Source organism: Canis lupus, chromosome 1 (genome assembly GCF_048164855.1).
Source record: "Canis lupus baileyi chromosome 1, mCanLup2.hap1, whole genome shotgun sequence".
NCBI classification, from domain to species: Eukaryota; Metazoa; Chordata; class Mammalia; order Carnivora; family Canidae; genus Canis; species Canis lupus.
Window position 1 is genome coordinate 62,169,707 of NC_132838.1, and position 18,469 is coordinate 62,188,175.

Consider the following 18,469-nt stretch of genomic DNA (forward strand, 5'->3'; position numbering starts at 1 on the left):
AAGCCATTCTATTTGAGCATGGTGAATATATTGCTTGAAAAAGCAGATGTATCTCTTCCCCTTACCTGTGTCCTCTCCATCCCTAGTGTGGGAGATTATTTTAGATTATATGGATAGGCTCTAAATGCCATCACATGTATCCGTATAAAAGAGAGGAATGGGAAGACTTGCCATACAGAGAAGATGATGTGAAGACCAAAGAAGCAATTGGAGAAATGTAACCATAAGCCAAAGAATTCCAAGGAATGCTGGTAGCCACCAGAAGCTAGAAGACTGAAGGAATGGATTCACCCCACATCTTTGGGAGAACTTCCACAGAACATGCCCACACCGTGATTTTGAACTTCTGACCTCTAGAACTGTGAGAAAATAAATTTCTATTGTTTTAAGTTACCAAGGTTGTGCTAACTTTTTGTGGCAGCCACAAGAAATTAACACAGCAGGCAAGTTATAACTCTATAATGTGTTTAATCATGCCGTCTTTCCAGTAAACAGACAGTGTGATGTTATGGCAACGTTTTCTACGTGCCTCATTCTCTGCTCTTGGTAACTTCAGTCTTTCAAGCCACTTTCTGTCAAAAAAAAAAAAAAAAAAAAAAAAACAGCTGTGAGTAAGTTAATTACTTGAAGTAGTTTCATCTATTACATTGTTCTTTGCTGATACATGCAAGCACAATTATTACTCCACCTGGCCTGGCAGTATGACAGACATTTGATGGATGAAAGGTTTTACAATGTATTTTATTCTTCTAAGCATTGCACAGACCTTTATTAAGGTCATACCCATGACAAATAGACCATATGTTTTAAGGAAGTAAACAGCTGAGATTTTACAGTCAGCAAGCTGGTCTACAAAGGGCAGCCGACGCCTCCGCTATCATTAGCCTGTGTTCTACCGGGGAAGACATACAAGAGAGGTATGGATAAATTTGACAAATATTAAGCCAGTGCATTTTCATCCCTCTTGCACCAGGTTGCATAACAGTGATTCTGTTGGCGGAGCCCATGGAAAAGGGAAACTGACAAGTGCTACCTCTGGGAGAAAGAAGGCACTTCACAGCAAAAGTTTGTGCTACAAAGTCAGCAACCAGCCCACCCCCTTGGCCCAGCAGCTTATGAGCAGAAAAAGAGAAAGAAAAGATAAGACAGACATAGGGGAATGAGACATGCAGACATGGACTTTTAACAGAGGAGAGCATAAGGGCTCTGGCCCCACTCCCCATTAGGTCTCTAGGAGGAGCCCACTGAATAGAGTGTTCACACAAAAATATGGGTAAGTGGGTGGAATGGTATAGACAAGCCTAGACAGGGTTTTGTTTTTCCTCCTGAACCTCCACCAGGTCCTGTGTAATGTGAAGGCTGAGTTGACAGCCCAGTGTTTGGCCAGCCAAGGAGACTTCACCACAAGTTCATTAGGTATAGATGTCAGCAGTAGACAATAGCAGAAAGCACAAGGATGGGACTGAGCCAACCATAGCTCACTGGATCCAGCCAGCATACTAAGAAAACAGCATAAGATGATGGCCAAAGACATCAGGTATGGAGCAGACTGCCTGGGTACAATTTCTGGCTCTGTCATTTACAGTGTAGTACAATTGTGCCCAAATAACATCATCTCTCTGCCTCAGTTTTTCCAACTTGAAATCAGGATAATAAAAGTATTCACTTTATAGAATTATTGCAAGGGTTAAATTAAGCAAAGTATATAGTCAATTAAAGTGATGCTGGAAAAAAAATAAAGTGATGCTGGGATTATATAGTCATTCATTAACTATTCTTGAGTTACCCAAGAACCAGCAAGAGGCCACACATGCCCTTTTTCATATTGTTTTGAGGTAATATAAGTTCTTTTTCCTTCTCTTTCTCAAGGAAATGAAGAAGTTGAGGAGATACATGTAAAAGATGAAATAATTATAGCAAACAGTTGGATTGAATTAAATTTTAAAGTGGAATATAATTCATGTATTTTCTTTTTCAGTTTTCCCTGCTATAGATGGTAGAGTTGGGAACAAGGTCATGAATAAGACTAGACTAATTAGACTAAGAAAAGGGACTCTATTTCTTTTTCTTTTTCTTTTCTTGGCTTTTATAAGTTAGTAGGGAGGGTAAATATCTGGTTCTGTCCCCCACTTTAATAGATGAACATTTCTTGGCAGTAATGATTTGTGAAAAAACCCCAAGTGGGTAAGTCATGTATAATGACTGTATAATAAAAATACCAGCATTTTTCTAAGTTGATTACACGCATTGCTTAATTTTAGTATTTATACCTTATGCCTGTAAAGACTTGAATAATAAGGGAGAAACAGAGCCAGGGAAGAATTCCTTGAGAAGATGCATTGGGATTTAGAACTGGAAGTTGAGAAGGAGTCAGGTTACTTATATTTGGAGAAAGAGCTTTTCAGATAAATGGAACAGCAATACAAAGGTTCTAAGGCCAGAAGGAATTGCTATTGTTTTAGGAATAGAGGGAAAACCAATGTAGCCAGAATGATGGAGATCAAGGCACATGCCATGGAGGGATTTGGAGATAATGGCACAGAGTCTAGATTTTATTCTAAAAGAAATTAGAAACCACTGGATGTTTTTAATCAAGGAGTAAGGTGATCTGACATACTTTTTTACAAATCATCATTTTTGCATGGAAAATAGGTTCTGAAGAGCCATGAGTGGAAGAGAAGTAGACTATGAAGTAATCCAGATGAGTGAACATGATAGTTTGGACTAAGGTGATGGTAGTGGAGATGGAAAAAGTGGATGGATACAGAATATACTTTAGAAGAGTCAACAGCTTCTGCTGATACATTATATATGAAGTTGAGAAATTGAGGACAATTTATTTTGGGCTCTAGCCTGGATGAACAAAACCAAATACCTTATACTGAGGACAGGAAGAATGATTTGGGGTTGAGGCCCCAGGAAAAAACAGGCATTGAGGATTCTGTTTGGGCTTTATTTAGTTCAAAGTGTTTAGTACACAGCCAAGTGTCAGTATCAAATGACCAAGTAGTATGAGTGAGTCTAGAGCTCTGGGTAGAGGTCATGGCTTGAGCATATAAAATCAGGAGTCACCAGTCATATAGAGGCACTCAAAACCAATGGACAAGGAGCAATCATCTAAGTAGAGAATATAGGTAAAGGCAAGAAAAAGGCTTAAGATCTGATTATGATGAAACAAAATCAAAACCAAAGCTCAACAAACAAACAAACAAACAAACAAACAAATGTTTCTCTTACCTATCTTTCTCTCCTGTATTTGTAAACGCATTGGAAAACTGCATGAGGTTACATGCTACAGTTGTAACATTGATTCTACAAGGAGTGTGGTATTGGAGGTAATTGAAGGAAAATGTTCTCTTTTCGCTGTATGCATTTCTGTATTGTTTGAAGATGCCTGACTTGAATATACTAATCTTGTTTCTTTTGACATTAAAACAAAACACCTTTAAAGCATCACAAGTAATACACGTGCATTACAGGTATAACTCCATGTCTCAAAAGCAGTCACTGAACATTTCCGCATATGGACTTTTCTTTGTGTAAATGTATTTAGACGTAGGACCTTAAAGATTGCATTTTTATATTTAGATGTCAAAATTTAAATATTTTATGTTTAGTTTTTCACAAAAAATTGTTTCACAGAATTTGTGTTATTAATATCCTTTCTGCCCTACAGTGATCCTAACCTCCATGTTTGGATATCATGTATATCTCTAATCCAGATTTTAATCCTGTGAACCATACATCTCCATTCTTTGCAACCACATAACTTCACTTGGGTATCTTATAGGAGGCTCAGCTTCAATAGATCAGACTTGAAATTCAGCAGTTTCTACCTCAACTACTATTAGCTACTGTAGTAGTCTAGCATCTCTGAGAGGAAAGAGGGGAGATCTGGTGTAGCACTACGTTGTTATCATGGGGGTAAGGCTGCATGCATCCAGACATTGGAGCCTGAAGGATTTAGGAATACTTTATTTCACTCCCTGTAGATGGGACTTTGATGAACCAGAGAAGTTGAAAACAGTGGGAATAAAAGTTAGGAAGAAATTTTATGGAATGATAATGATAATAGTAATAATCATGATGCAGAAATGGGAAATCTCAAATGGAAAGTGGTGTTACTATGGTACAATAAAACAAAATATAGCTACCTCAGATAAGTTACTGAAATGGTTGTGCATTTAGATTTTGCCAAAAGCTGAGTGTATTTTTTTTTTCAGGTTTACTTTTCATGACCTCAGTGGAAAAAATTTACCATTTCAGAGGTTCTTATAATTTCTTATATATTTAATAGCATTTTCATTTGTCGTAACTGAAAATCCAAAGTAGTGGTTTCCATTTTTGTCACCTTGAATTACGAGTGAGTCAAAATCTCTAAAATAGTACAGGGTGGCAGCGATCACTAAGCAGGACTTGATGACAGTACTTCTCCCTCCCCTCCAAAAAATAGGCTGTGAGCTCAGATAAAGCACAGAGCGGAACCTTGGCACCTTTATTAGATAAGGCCACTAATTATAGTGAGGTGGGGCACTATTCATTTACATCCTCTGGTACTTATGAAGAAACGGGAGCAATGATGTGTCAGAACTGATAAAAGGCACTCAGAAACAGGCTGCCTGGTTTCTGTCCATAGGGAGTACACATCTGTGACCAAAGACATATTAGACTTTCTGGGGAAGAAACTCAAGACACAATCTTTATAAAGGAATTTCTGACAATTAGATTCTCTATTTGTAAATAAGTAATACACTGGAGTCTTGTTATTTGTTTCTGGTGGAATGTTTTAACTCTTGGAAAGATAGTTTATGAGTTCTTAGTAAGAAAAAAGAAAAAAATTCAAAAGATTACACTGAAAGCAGCAAATCCTTTTACAACTAATTGGCTATTTGAACAATGCCCTAATTTTCGTTATATCTGCAAGCATCTGATAATTTAACAGTCTTTTCTTACACATTTCTTTTTGATTATATAACATACTTATACAAGGATAAAACTTTTATACTATTATTTGGCATTTTTTTTTGGTTCTGACATGCAATATATATTTAATGAATTTCTTTGATGTACCTTTTAATAAAGAAGCTTCAGTTTCTTTATTGATTTTGATTCAATTTTTTTCTACCAAACTTGCACATCTTTTAAAATTTAGCCTAAGGAAAAAAAAAAAAAAAAACAAAACTTGGTTTTTATCACAAACTGCATAAGACTGATTCATATAGGCCATAGAAACGTGGCTGCAGAGCTAGGCTTTTGAACCTAGTTATATAAAGTCTCTCCAGCAATGTACATGTCACCATGACATATATTTTTGGTCCAAGTTTAACCCTCTGCCAGTGAAGGAAATTGGGGCAGTGAGTGGGAGAGCAAGTTGGGCTCCCCAAAAATGAGAGAGAGGGGTGCTTGGTGCATGGGTAAAGTAAGTCTATAGCTCTTGCACGAATAATAGCTTGTGAACATCACAGGGAAAACCATGGCTATTTCTGCAGGACAAGAAATTACATTTCTGCATTTGTTTCAGATTAAATTATTTTTAAAAAACTTTTTAAAAAGACATAATTATTTGTTGAAACTAGCACTGTTAATTCTACTTGAAAAATCTCAAGATAATTTTCATTTTATTTTCCTCTTGGACAAATTCATGTTTCCCACTGAATCCTATATGGGGCTATCTTCCTCTTAAGTTTTAAACAGGTCAATCATGACAGTTTACAATAAGATCTCAAAGTGTGTGGTGGTGGATCTCTGTGCCAGTAGCCACTCTTGAATAGCCTCATCCAGCTCACTGGGCATCTGTTCTCAGAAGGAAGAGATCCCCACAGTTTGACCTCTCCAGCCCTAGCCAGGCACCAGGAAGAGAGAACTTTCTCATCAAGAAAACCTTTGGAAACTCCCCTTTTAAAGTCTTTTTCCATCTCTTTGGACCTACAAATTTACTCTAACCCATTTGCTAATGATCTTATACAACAGTGTACATTTATTTTCTTTAGAGAACCATTTCCCCTGCTTCTTTCAAGTTATTTTTTAGAAATATCTTCCTTACAACCAGGAACAAATAATTTGGCAAGAGAAGATTGTCAGCCAGTACAATGATAATGGAAGAATGGAGTTCATATAATTTACATTTGTCCAAGTTTTACTTTTACCTAAAGAAAAAGAATATTGCTTTTAAAGGTTTTGTTGTGTTGTGTCTATTTGTTTGTTACTTTGTTTTGTTTTGCTTTTGCTTTTTAAAGACAAATATATAGAGGAATTCTCTAAGGGATTAAGTAATATTCTAGGTCTATTGACAGTTTCTGCATTTGGTTAGTCACTCTGCAGACACCACCACCACCACTACCCCCCCCCAAAAAAAAAACCCACAAATCCAATATGTAATGACTCTAATAAGAAGGAATCATAACTAAGGGAAGATTTTTAATTAATTGATAGAGTTTAAACCAGCTACAGTTCAGCTATATTTCAATAAAGCTGCTTTAAAAAAAGAAGGGGGGTTATTACCAAGGCCCACAGAAAAAAAATTATAATGAGATTGATATTCAAAGTTAATAATACCTATAATTCAACAAACTGATATAAGCTTCACTGCCAAGTTGTTAGAAAAAAAACAACCGGGCAGCCCAGGTGGCTCAGCAGTTTAGCGCTGCCTTCAGCCCAGGGCATGATCCTGGAGACCCAGGATTGAGTCCCACGTCAGGCTTCCTGCATGGACCCTGCTTCTCCCTCTGCCTGTGTCTCTGCCTCTCTCTCTCTCTCTCATGAATAAATAAATAAAATCTTAAAAAAAGAAAAAGAAAAAAGAAAAAAAACAACCAAAAAACAACTTAATCTCCATTTACAGGACTGTCAGTAACCTATAGTAGTCTGTAAGGATGAGAGAGAAAAAAGAAGAGGATTAACGTGTCACTCTCTCATGCTACCAAACCATGGGACCTGTAAATCCCAAGAATGAGGGAGACTCATACAAGATCACTTGGAATTAAGCATGCACACTAATGGCCTTACTTTTTGTTCCAAAGGGTCCTGTGATTGGGCTTGAAGCCAATACACTTCAGCCAACAGTCTCTCAATTAGGTACAGTCCCAATGCCAAGTTTCTCAGCAAGAGCATGTGAAAAGGCTTCTTTTGACTTTTGATCAAATCCATTTAAAATCTTTGCCATGGGATCCTGAAAATTGCCATTTAGAAATATGTCTGGAATTCCTCATACCTGGTATTAGGTATCTGTTCTTATGACCAGCAGTTCACAGGACTCTCAAATAAATGGATTCAAAGTAAAACATTGATGTGGGCCGTGGTGAAAACAGCAAATCCATATACATTTGCCAACAGTTTAGAATATCAGCTTTTTTGGGCAGGAACTTGTCCTATACCTCTGTGCAGGTGCAGAGCCCCATACATAGTAGACACTTAATGAATGTATTTTCATTCAGCTTGATGGAATCCAACAGCAGATTGGTTTATTGAACTTACAAAACACGCTTCAAACAAATAGGTGGTTCACCATTTGGAAGACCCTTTATACCCTATTTTTTAGTCACTCATGGTGAGACGAAATGTTTGTCCTTTTAGGACTGGGAAATCCAGTCCAATGGCAGTAAACCTGCTATGTGAATATTGTCTAATCCCTCCTGCTTTAGAATGCTCATTTGTATTGGGATGTGAAGTACCCCATCTTGGCTATGATTGTAGAACTGTAAAAAAGGACTTTTATTTCAGCACCCCCACCCCTTTTTCCAAGTGTAAGGAAAACAAGGGTTGACTAATAGGTAGATACTTAGTATTGGATACTTTGCTTTTGGATCTTATTTGTCTTTTCTATGGACTTTTTTGATGACTGTAATAAAACAACTCACAATCTGTAAGAAGTATTCACACTTGTTCCGTTTAAGAGGAATGCTTCCATGATTTTAACCTGACCAAGGAAGACACAACAAAGGGAGACACTACACCCAAAAGCAAGAGAGTTAGTACAGTCTGTGGCAAATTCTGTGGCCTGTGGCCAGAATTGTCTGCACATTATACTAAGCTCCCCTACATGGAGCAAAATACATCTTCAGACAAATAAACTGAAATAGTTTTTTCACTGATGAGAAATGCAGGATTTTTTTTAAAAGATTGACTGATTTATTTATTTATTTATTTATCTATTTATTTATTTATTTATTTAAGGGGGAAGGGCAAAGGGAGAGGGAAAACAGATTCTCTGCTGAGCAGGGAGCCCTACTCAGCTCCATCCCAGGATCCTGGGATCATGACCTGAGCCTAAAGGCAGAGGACGAGGTGACCCAGGAGCCCTAAGAAATGCAGGAATTTGTGACATATTAAACACTTAAATCTTAACCTTGAAGGTTTTGAAAGGGTAAACTATAAAAATGTACTTTTACAGACTTAAACAATATTTGCAAACTCAAATGCGCGCAATGACAAAACAGGTAATAAAACCCTGAAAGGTGGGCTAAATGTTAGATGAGTGGAGTGGAAGAGACTGGGGGTGGTGTTAAGCTGTTGCCTATTTGAAAGTTGTTCAAATTCTCGAACACACACATGCACACACACACACACACAGGCTTGAGAGTCAAGCCTGAATCTGCTTCTTGTCATGTGAAATTTTTTAAAAGGTGCAATTTCAAAAGAATGAAGGATTCAGCTCTGTGGAAGCTAATTCCTTCTAACCCTTCCCGATTTACCAAAAGCTCAATTCTCTACTGCCTTGACCCAATAAGGTCTCAGACTTGACCTTATCCAGTACTCTTTCCTTGGGCTCCCCCTAGAGGCAAAGGACCTCTACTAACGGGTCCACTGCTGCCACCCACTATCTTCTGAGAGAAGATGGGATCAATACCCTGGATGGGGAGTGGCACTGGGGTTACTGCCTAAAGAATAGCAATCTAAAGGAAAACAAGAGCAATATTTATGTGACTTTATTGCTCATGTCTCAGACACTAAGTAAACATTTAGGGCATACTCTATGCAAAGATTTGTAACAGGTATTCTGAAAAATACTGAAATAATCAATAATAATTTCTACTCCCTTCAGAAAAACTAAAAGCACACAAATAAATAACATTCTTTATGCTTTTCTGACACCTTAAAATTCCCTTCCACTAATTTTTGTACTATATACTTCTTAAGAATGATGTTCTTCAGAATTCTCTTCAATCCCTCTTCTTTTCTCCATTTATAGTGTTTTATGTATGTATTCCTATCCATTCTTCTGGTTTCAGTCATGACCTGTTTCTTTCTTTCTTTCTTTCTTTCTTTCTTTCTTTCTTTCTTTCTTTCTTTCTTTCTTTCTTTCTACCTGTTTGTCCATCTTCATATTTCTAGACTGGGCTTTTCTTAAGTGATAGGTTCACGTGTTTACTCTCTTGCTGGAATTCTTCACTAGAATGTTTCAAGATCCCTTCAAATCCTGCATACCCAAAGAATAATTCATGGCCATAAATATTTAGTGCCACATGAGCATTATCCGTGGTAAGTGTTATGAATCTAGAAGCTCACTTTGGGCTGCAGTTAGTTGTCTGGGAAATTCTCATAGCAGAGCTAGACCTGGGCAAGACTTTCAACGTTATTTGTGGGCAACAGTATGAAAAAAATCAAGAGAATAAGTGGTGATTAAGCCAGAAGAATGAATGAGACTACATCTATTACCATGTCTTCGAATGAAGAGTTTTTCTGCTGTCACCATATCTGCAAGGTCCAAGTGCAGTTTTGACTTCTGTCATAATCAAAATAAAAAAGGGAAAGAAAATCTGCCTGGTGTTGATTTTTCTTTCTGTATCTGCTTTTTTCTTCTTTCACTTGGAGAGTTTGGAGATTGAAGACCAGGTACACGATGAAGGACCCAACCACATTGTACTCACAATAGAAATACATATTTTTTTTCTCAAACATTTGTGGATTTCTTCACCCTTGAAAACCAAAAAGGGCAATCCTGAAGGCCCATTGAGAGTTGGCTCTTGAATACCAGGCATTTTCTTTATTCCTTCTGCATCCACTTGAGTGTGAGGATCTGGCCCTGCCTTTGTCCCAGCCAAGGAGCTGAATGCAGGCTCTGAGGCTCCCAGCGATGCCCTGCAATTGTGTGAAAGGACTGCCTTCTTTCCATTCCTTCCCTCGCAGTGGCACTTCCAGCTTAAGTAACTCTTAGCACAAACTGGACTTTGTACAATCCCATCAGGCAAGCTCTTTTGACGCTTACTTCAAAATAAAAAGCTGTTTCTCTTCTTTTTATCTTATGCAGTGTTGCTGTTGGGAAGGAATGCAGAGAGACTTTTCTGTTCCCTGAGTAATCATAGCAGGCACTTTTCTTATACAGAATAGTAGATAATTAAGAACATGATTTTGCTTTTTTATACAACTAGATACACCATAAAAATCTTAGCTGCGTGGAACTTTTTCATGAGAAAGAAATATCCTTTTTACTGTGATAGCCTCAGGGGTGAAAGAAGTTATACTGTGACAGCTTATACAAAAAGCACTACAGTTGAGAAAATTCAATCAAAAACAATAGGCTTCATTGAAGAGTTCTACTGTCCTGGGTTTTTTTTTTTCTCCCACATTGACAGTGACAAGATTTTTGTAAATTTTACTTAGTTCTTTGCACCCTTTGAATAGAAAATCGTCCATTTGCAAGGCAGATACATTTCTTTAAAGATTGTCAACCACTGGCATGAAAGAGATCTTTTTAATCACACCTATTGAAATTAATTGGACAGTATTGTGTATCACGACTTGTTTGCCATAATACTGGCTTTGTTCTTAATTGAAGTGCTATTTGGTGAGTCTCTCTAATGAAGGGCTACGTGTTTTTGTTGTTATTGTGGTTGTTCATTCCAAAAGTCACAAAAAATTTAGCCCAGATGGATGAATGAATAAGCATTTGAAGAAAAAGAGGAACTTTCCCAATTTCACTAATTTATAAGCTAGTACTTGTATAGGAAAATAGTGAGAAAAATTTTTTTTAAAGACAGAAAAGACAATAATGCACTTAGTACCCTTGGCTTAAATTTTGGTAATCATTTGGCTTTTAGAAATGTATCCTATAGGGATACATACAGTTCCTTCTCCAGTGGAACTCAATAGAATGAGAAGCATGCACAGACTAGAGACTTAGCATGACCTGTTTCAAACTTCAGGATGCAGATATGAATATAATATAGTGACCTCCACCCCGCCCTCAAACAATCACTTATTCCTCTATACTTCTTTTTAAAAAACAATAATAATATCTCTCCTTAAGAACAACCCCTCCACCCCCGCCAACACAGTTATCCATGAACCCTAGGAACTCAGTCCAAAGCGGGTGAGGGTTTGTCCTGATTCCAATACCAAGGAGAAAAAGGACTGTGCCTGATTATTCCTTCTGCTATTGCTTCCCCTCACCCTCCCAGGCCTAATTAATTAAGGACTCAGTGCACACAGCCTGATGGACCGGGCTTGTGAACTCTTGCTGAGTATTCTTGCATATATATACGATACTCAGGTCATAGAGATTTCCCTGTATTATGTGCCAAGGCACATCACCATGTTCCTGAAAGCATGCAAATGAGGGAAAGAGTGTTCCAGGTATATAGAAGCACGTATGGAAAGACCTAAAAACAGGAGATGTATGGCTGTTTAGAAAGAGAAAAATACTGTAAAACTATGTAAGTTTTTTAATAGCAAGTAACTCTGGACTACAAGATTATGAGTTATTTTGTTTTTCTTAATACTGTTTTTAACCTTCATAGTTTTCTGCAATGAAACCACATTACCTTATTATTTGAAAATATTTAGATACTCACAAGAATGTAAAATCAGCGACATTTGGAAAAAGTTGTATGTTGGAGTAATATTATTTTAAAAAATGATATGTCACAGTATTCAAGCTGATTAATAGAATAGAAGGGAGAAAATAAATTCTGGCAGGGGGAGGGAGGTGGTGGTACCTAAAACAGTGGTTTAAAAATCCAGGTTTCGGGTTTGGTCTGAGTGCTGGCAGATGCTGTGGGGAGGGTGATGGAGATATAAGAAATAATTTAGGGCTAAATTCAAGATGGGAGGTTTTCCAGTCTGTTTACCCTATTGCATAGGGACTATCCATACCAGATACTTGAGAATTATTCTCAGTCCTTCACTTTCCTTCTTCTTCCAAGATTTTCTGTCTTTGGTTTTCTGCAATTTGAACATGATGTGCCCAAGTATATATGTATGTATGTGTGCATGTATATATACATATATAGTATTCATCCTGCTTGGTGTTCTCTGAGCTTCTTGGATTTATGTTGTCTATCATTCGTTTTGGAAATTTCTCATTATTATTATTTTCATTCTTATTATTTCTATTCCTTTACTTCTCTTGTTGTATTCTGGTTATATATATATATATATATATTGGATATATATATATATATATTGTATCATTTGAAATTGTCACACTGCTCTTTGATGTTCTCTTATGGGTTTTTTTTTTATTCCTTTTTGTTTTGCATTTCAGTTTGAGAAGTTTCTATTGACTTATCTTTAAGCTCATTTAAACCATTCTTTCTTCAACCATATCCAGGTATATCAATGGGTCCATAAAAGGCATTCTTCATTTCTGTTACAATGTTTCTGATTTTCATAAGTTCCTTTTGATTTCTTTCTCAGAGTTTCCATTTCTCTTCCTATATTATTAAGCTGTTCTTATGTGCCCTTTACTTTTTCTATTAGAGTTTTTTCACATATTAACTATAGTTATTTTAAATTCCCAGTCTGTTAATTCCTAAGTTTATCCCATACCTGGGTCTGATGCTGATGCTTGCTTTGTTTTTTCAGACTATTTTTTTCTTTTCTTTTCCTTTCCTTTCCATCTTTTCTTTTCTTTTCACATGACTTATAATTTTTTTGACATCTATAACGTATTGGATAGCAAGAGTTGAAGTAAATAGTCTCTTAGCTTGAGGTTTTTATCTGCTAGCAGTTGGGTTGGGCTGTATTTAATATTTGTGGTAGCTGTAGAAGCCAGAGGCTTTAAATTCTTTTAGAGTCCGTGATTTTTGTCTCATTGACTTTTGGCTTTTCTAAGAACTCCACAGATAGAATCTGTATCATGCAGCTCTTTAACCCATAATCCACTCCTACTACACTGGAGCCTTGTAGTGTGATGGTGAGATGCAGAGAGGGAAAGAATTTTTCAATCTAATGAATATATCTTAGTCTTTGAGTAGGCTGAGTTTCTGGGCTATGACCTTCAGAAATTTTCACCTTCTTCCTCTCATTATATTATATAGGAAAGCTAGAAAAGGCAGGGTTGGGGGAAATGTCCTTTGGATGGTTGGATATGGTTCTGGTAAAGTCTTTTCCTCTGGAAGTAGGACTTTGTTATAGAGAACACTGTGGAGCTCTGCACCTGTTTCAAACGGCCCCTGCCAGAGCCATAGGGGGATTTTATTAGCTTTTCACGAAAAGAAACTGGTGGAATTTCTGGAAGTAGAACCCATGAAAGTGTGGGTGGTCCCCCTAAGACTGTGCCCCTAAAGAGTTTCTCTCTCTCATGCTAGCCCACACTCCATTTCCAGCATTTTTTAAAATTATCATGTAAGCGTTCCTAGCAGTTTATGGTTCCAGAGGCTTCCACCCCAGGAAAATGTATCTTAGCTGTGATTTTCTGGATTTTTCTATCTTGCCAGCCTTGGGAATGGAAGTTTGCTTTTCAACTTCAGTTCTGTGATGGGTCCAAGAAAATTCATTGGTTTTCAGTTTGTTCAGTTTTTTCTTGTTATAAGGACAGATGGAATATATTCCAAATTCTAAACACATTGGAGCTGAAAGCAGAGATCTTCTCCCTTTCTTTATCCTTTACAATCAATAAATAAAAGATTCCTGGTTTTATCTTCTATCTCTTAGATCTGTCCTTCCTTTATATCCCCACTGCTATTGCTGTCCTTCAGGCTTCTTTGTCTTCAACCTATATTATTTCAGAAACTTTGTAAATGGTCCATGTGCTCTTAAATCCTCTCAGATTATGGTGAACATACATTCCAGTTTTCCTTTTTTTAAGTATTCAACTAAGTCTCAATTTTAATAAGATCCTCTACATACACATTTGCTACTAAAAATTGAAATAGCACATCAAAAAATTACAATTCAATTTCTGAAAACCAGAAAAATCTACCCTATGCACACCCTCCCCTAATTATACTCTAACCAAACCACCCCAAGTTTTCTGTGTATTCCTTCTGCACAAGTTACTTGGCTTCCAATTTTTTGATGTTAGGCTTTATCTTAATGACTTTAGGCTTCTCAAACACCTAGGCAAAACTCAAAACCTAGTAGTGCTTCCTTAGGTCAAACTGAAAAGTGGACATATACTGACGTCATTCAAATGCAAACTACAGGAACTGAAGTCATTCAAATGCAAACTACAAGATTCCTCACAAACTACTAATATCAAACTAAAATAGATACAAGACAGTTTATATCATAGATTATCAAAATATTACAATTTGTCCTAACATAGAACAGCTTTCCTGAGCTGCTGTATAATGATCCTAGAATTACTAATAAGAGGAAATAGTACAAGTTTATGTTTACATTTACTCTGTGTCCAGTTCCAGTTATGCCTATTTTCTAAGTGGGAATGATCGTAGTGCTCCTTTTTCAGTATGCCAGTTGGCCAGTAATTAGATGGTCACCCTACCTTGAATCAGTCTTGCCTTGCATCCATCTCTGTCATCAAATGATCTTTTTAAGATTTGATTATGATTATGTCCCTCTCCTGTAAAACTCTTTTTTCCCCCCTCAATCAATAAGGTAACATCTCAGTGCCTTATTATATAAGGGCATCCAAAGTCCTCTGTGAGTTGACTCCCTCCATTTTGAGCTAGTTTTTAATCATGTTTTTCTCAATCCCTTAAATTTGAAGATCTAACAATGTAGAGCTACTTGGTATTTCTTGAACAAGCATGTTATTTTCAACATTACTACCTTTGCTATGAAACCATCTAAGACCCTTCCTCCTCATTGCCAGCCCTTCTCACCTGTTCCTCCAAATTCAGTTCTTATAAATCATCATTAATTAATTATCAATTATTCAAAGCTACATATTATTTTAACCATTGTTTTGCAGGATTTGTCATACATATACAAACACTATTACAAACACTAGATTATGAGCTCTTCAGGAGCAGAAAATAGGTCCATATCATATGAATTCTCAGTGTCTAATGTAATAGGTACTCAGTAATGTAGGTGGTACTCAACGGTTACTCTATTGAGTTGGCTTAGGAGACATGAGAGCAATAAGAATACCTTGTTAGGGTACAATCAAGTTAATTTCATGAATTTATGCAGAGTTAGGGTCTCTTACACCTATGATTTCTCTCAGGAGAAATTACAAGGCTGACTTTCTATAAATTTAAGACTTCAAATGATTAGCGATGGAAAGATTAGGGCAATTTGATGATTTAGAAGAAACCACAAAGATAAATGGGAATAATAGTAATAAAAATTACCCTTTACCTTTTGTCCCAGTTGCAATTATAATTCTGGAATTCCTTGGAGTTTCATGCTGGCTTCTGGTGTACACCTCTTTTTCTCTTCCTATTCTTAGCCCACTTTTGTAGTCTTTGCCCTCACTCTCCACATATAACCACTTCCTGGCCATCCCCTTGGGCCTAGAGTTGTACACACTAGCAGTATGGTAGGCACTTTTGGAGTATGGCCAGAGGAAGTGGTCTCTGCAGGGAACATGAAGTTCTGTTTTCCTTGGGACCTGAGTGCGCTCTGAGAGGGAAGGCACAAGTATATCACTTGGCCCCAGAGATATCTCAACCCACTGAAAGGACAGATGAAAGAAAGTTCAATGGGTTCCTCTAATATTTAGTGCGTAAGTTGGGGCTCCTTTGCTAATGTCTAAGTGTGTCAGTGAAGTGAACATTACATAGAAAATGGTACAGGATAGCACTGTGTTATCATTAAATAAGCACATTTTAAAAAAATATATGTATTTATTTATTTGAGAGAGAGAGTGTGTGTGCGAGCATAGGGTGGGGAGAGGCAGAGGGAAAAGGAGAAAGAGTCTTAAGCAGACTCTGCACTGAATGTGGAGGCCAATGTGGGGCTCTATCTAATGACCCTGAGATCACGACCTGAGCTGACACCAAGAGTTGGACACTTAACCTCTGCACCACCTAGGCACCCTTATAAGCAGATTTTTAATAAAACTAGAGCTGAGAAAATGTTTTGAGAAAGTATAAAGTCTGCACTTAGTAGAATGGAGTCCCATAGGACAGAATGGAAAGACAGACAAATCTATGCATGAAAGCAAATGTAAATTAGGGATGAATATTAGCTCATTATCTAATTTCCTCCATCTCTGCCTTTCTTGGCTCTCAATAACTGGGCGTATTGGTTTTCTTACCTTAGGAACAAACTCATTCTCCTTTCTTAAATAAGTTTTTTCCTTGTTGCCCACAATAGGCTTTGGACTAAGAAATTTCTAGACTCAAGTCCTTCTCCTTCATTAGTGATTTCTGTAGTCCTCAGTAATTTGGGTGGCAAGATCTCATTTCTCATAAACCTGAGAAGATTAAGATGGATTACCAGATTAGTTTGAAGAGAATGAGGGAGTTGGTGGTTAGAAATGCCAAAACAGGAAATATCCAAGTACAAATAGATAGATTCAGAATTTCCCATGAAATCTTTGGGCTATGGTATATAAAGCCTGCTTTTGTCAAGAATCTCTCAGTTCTAGAGACTTTACTGACTCAATATATTGTAAGTCTGGAGAAACTTATTTCAGCCACACCTGGTTTCTCAAATAATGTATCAGTCATCTGTTTTCTTCTACCTATCACAGGCAGAGTTTTCCAGAAACAGACACTGAGATGCAGCTTTAAAGTGGGAGCTGTTTATTAGGGATCAAAACCTGTGAAAGGAAAGGGAGAGGGAGAAGAAAAACTATGAGGCAGGCCCTATAAAACCGCAGCCAACCTAATGAGGAGCTCTGTATTAAATAATGACAATGGCATCTTTCCCAAGGTCAGTCAAAATGGCCAGGCTTGATACCTGACCTTGTTCAATCATTAATGTGGGCTTACCCAGGATGGGCATGACTTCAGGTGAGTCATCTTTTCGTAGCTAAGGCAGACTCTGAAGAAACTGACAGCTGGAAGCCATCTGCTGACCACACTCCTTGCAGCTAGGCAATCAGTGGCAAAAGAGACTTAAGAAAGACCTAAGTGGCACATCACCATGTCTACTTCACCATTGTTGACTCTGCTTTCTTTCCTGTGTGTTGGGTCCCTTCTGAAGCATTTCTAAAATTAGGGCAAAAATATTCACCCAACACATCAGACTTATGTTTCACCAGTTTGGCAACTTTATTTTATTTATTTATATTTTTTAAAGTAGGATTCACACCCAGCATGGAGCCCAATGCGGGACTTGAATTCATGACCCTGAGATCATGACCTGAGTTGAAAGCAAGAGTTGGATGCTTAACCAACTGAGCCACCCAGGTGTCCCAAATTTGGCAATTTAAAAGAAAGAATCTCTTATAAAAGTTCCAGTTAATGTCCTGATATTGAATGTTATCAGTTTGGCTTGGGGTCATGAGCTCACTTCTACAGCCAGGGTGCAAAAGTAGCCCCACCTAAAGTACATGGATTGAGAGCAAGAGTGGAGAGGTTCCCCAAAGATACATCATGGTACTGTTACCAAATAAAGGGTGTAAGGGAGTGGGGAATAGAAGTCTCCTACCCTGCTGTAAGCACTGTTCTCATGCATTATGAAACCGTTTCTAGAATGGTCTGGAGGTCCCCAAGGAATTGTGTAACTGGACTTAATGTAGTAGAGGAACTCAAAGTATGCTGTCAACATTCAGAGATTCTCATTATTTTGAAGATATGAACTTGACTTCACCATAAAGAAGCAAATCCAGAATGTTATAGTGCACAGATTATTTAAAATCCTCCTCTCCTTTTCTAGCAATTCTACTAATTTCCTGATGCACCGTTTTATTTGTGACAGAGCGGAGAATAACTGTGGTACTCCGCAACATACTGAATGGGAAAGTAGCATAAGAACACGGTAACAAAGAGCCTTTTCATGCTGCAAGGGAGAGTATTCCCGTTGGCACAGAGAACCTTCACCGCTGGGACTGCTAAACTGCAAATCTGTGAAAAGAAAGATTTCTATGCTCAGAAAAACTGGATATATTTAAAATAGTGTCATTTTAGTGTGCATGCGTGCCTGTGTGTGTAGACACACAATTTGCTTATGTATGTAAGTATGTATTTCTTTATTTTAAGATTCTATTTATTTATTTGACAGAGAGAGAGAGCGAGAGAGAGAGAGAGAGAGAGGGCACAAGCAGGGGGAGCAGCAGAGGGAGAGGGAGAAGCAGGCTCCCCGTTGAGCAGGGGGCCCATTGCGGGGCTCCATCTGGATCCTGACCTGAGCCGAAGCCAGATGTTTAACCTGCTGTGCTACCCAGGCCCCT

At 37.6% G+C, this 18,469-nt stretch overlaps 1 long non-coding RNA gene across 3 annotated transcripts in view; it reads right to left on the minus strand.

The window, feature by feature from the left end:
• Positions 1-448: 448 nt before the first annotated feature.
• The window catches only part of LOC140636825 (uncharacterized), a 492,878-nt gene continuing 474,857 nt past the window's right edge, over positions 449-18,469 (minus strand). For all 3 annotated transcript variants that reach the window (XR_012034060.1, XR_012034058.1, XR_012034057.1), the window contains one exon: positions 449-572. This is a non-coding gene — a long non-coding RNA (uncharacterized lncRNA). The remainder of the gene's footprint in view (positions 573-18,469) is intronic.